This window comes from Marmota marmota, unplaced genomic scaffold (genome assembly GCF_001458135.2).
Source record: "Marmota marmota marmota unplaced genomic scaffold, marMar, whole genome shotgun sequence".
NCBI classification, from domain to species: Eukaryota; Metazoa; Chordata; class Mammalia; order Rodentia; family Sciuridae; genus Marmota; species Marmota marmota.
In genome coordinates this window covers 246,902-249,551 of record NW_025999924.1, presented here as the reverse complement: position 1 = coordinate 249,551, position 2,650 = coordinate 246,902, and positions in this window count along the sequence as shown.

The following is a 2,650-nucleotide window of genomic DNA, read 5'->3' as shown; positions in this document are numbered from 1 at the left end:
AGTGTTTTCTCAGGAAGTGCTTGCCAAATAAGCACTCCCCTAGCTCATTAATTTTTATATTGCATTTTCTACCACACATCGCCTCTGCAATCAAAACTACTCCCTGTGGTTTAAAGTGTGGGAAGCAGATGATCCCATCCGGTGGCCTTTTCCATGAGGCCAATGTCTGAAGGGATCCATTAACCTGCTATGGAAGGAAATTCCAAAGCCATTGGAAGGCATAGAAATTAAATCATTTTCAGATCCCTTTATTCTCTGTTCTATTTCAAGCAAGCCCACCCCAATTCTGCTTGATTTATAAATAAGGTTCTGGAAACCTGAGTGATATTATCTGAAGCTCTTTTATAAATGAAGAAAAACTTTAATAATCATATTGTATTTTTGAGATCTAATAATTCATATAAATTTGATTGTATTTTTATATTCTACATGTTATATGTGTACACTGTATGTAAATATATGTATACACATATGTATGCATATATACAATCACACACATATATGCACACACACACACACACACACACTTTAGGTGCTGGTTGGCTATTCTCTTCCTTCTTTAATAAAAGAATTGCCAAATTTTAGATGGATACATGGCCCCTTGGAACAAAGACTACTTCTCAGCCTCCCAGCTAAGTGTGATTGCATGACTAGAAGACATGTGAGATACTTTTTGTTTTTAAATGGTTGCAAAATGTAGGTGCTTTTCTAATATGATACAAAACAAAATATATTGAAGAAAAAGTGTTCACATAGAAGGAAAAAGTTATGTCAAAAGAATAACAATATAAAAAGAATTATTCAGTCATAGTATAAGTAAACAAATCATTTTTTCTTAATATATCAGCAACCTCAAGAAGTTGATGGCAAAACAGTGTACAATAACATGCAGGTTAGCAGGAAGTTTATGGGAAAGGCAGTACCAATGGCTAAGACTTATGGAAATAGTCATAATTCAACCTAATAAGAGGAGCACAAGGTTTTAAAAGAGTGGCACAGAAAAACAACTTTGACATAGTTAGGCATGGGTGGAAACCTTTCCCCTCAAAAACGCTGGTGGAAAATAAAATAGTAAAACTTCTTTGGATACAATTCCTAACATGTATCAAGAATATTTGTGTTCATCTTCTTTTGCCCAACTATTTTAAACTAATGTAATTGTACTGCTGAGAAAAATCTGCACATATAAGGAAATATATTCTGAAACTATGGTTTAATTTAGGGTAGAAATTTCCTAAATTAAATCATGAAGTGAATGATTAACTGATTCTGCTACATTCATACAAATACAGTACTTTGTAGTCATGAAAAGAAATTATTTCCATAATATATTGTTAAATTAAAAAGTCAAGATATAGAATAATCATATATTGTGCTATTGATTGTTAAAATCATACAAAATTATCTACATCAAAAATAAGAATTTTTGTCTCTGGAAATGTTATTAGTATGGCGGAGGCACAGTGGTAGGTAGGAAAATTGGTTATCTTATTTTGTCCTTTAAAAAACTTTGCCATGAACAAAGACTAACTATTCACCAAATGTTTAGAGTTCTTTTCTTCCTAATTAGTGTCACAATCTTCTTGATTGACTATCAATCTGGGTAGTCTCAGAGCATCTGTCTTTTTAATATTTATTTAGATCACTATTGCAACAGAGAAAGAGTGAATTGACATTTCTTAAGTAAGCATTATTTATTAAAATGAAGAGTTTTCCAAATTTTAATCTTCCTATCAGATAAGAAAATGCATGGGGTACTGAGAGCAAGAAAGGAGCTGCTATTTCTTCAGTGTCTATAGTATTCTAGGAACTTGATAATCTATGATTGAATTATCTTAAGAGTCCTACAAAATAAGTCTCATTATCTGCAGTATAAATAATATGATTAATTTACAAGATGATCAAAAAATCTTGCCTAAGTCATCTAAACAGAAATATACAAAACTTATTTGAACCCAGGTTTACTTAGAAATATATAATTCAAATCTTAACAAGAATATCAGCAATAATATTGACAACAAAGCCAATGAAACAAATTATTTTCATAATTCAGTTTCTTTCACTGATAAAACATCCTTGTTGCCCTCAAGGATGCAGTTACCTTTGTCATATTCCATGTAAATTTTCCCAATCCAGTGCTAAAACCCATCATTTGGTCATTGCTTTCATCCTGAAATTCACCATTTTTCAACTATGTGGCATTTGAGTTATATTACGATATGCTGTATTTTACTATGCATTTAAAATCTTATTATACATATGATATGTCTTGACACAAAGACCTTAAAAAACCTATTATCTCTTGCCAAGAATAAAATGTAGGAAGAAAATTGACCAAGTGTGAACAATGCATGTTAGATCTCTCTCTCTCTCTCTTTCATTTTCTCTTCTCTTCCTGAATGAATCTATCAAAAGCCATTATTTAGGATTCAGCAGAGTGGGCATCCAACTCGGGTGGTGACACAGGATCCATAATACCTGAGAAAAAGAAGTCAGATCAACTGGGTGAAAGAGGTGTCTGTCTGTGTGCTTAGTAGAATGTAGGTACATAATATGGGACATCAGGGGCACATCCTCCAGGATGGTCAACCTGGTTAAGGTGATTGCATTAAAAAGTCGATTAGGGAGACTATTGGAACCTGAGAAGAAT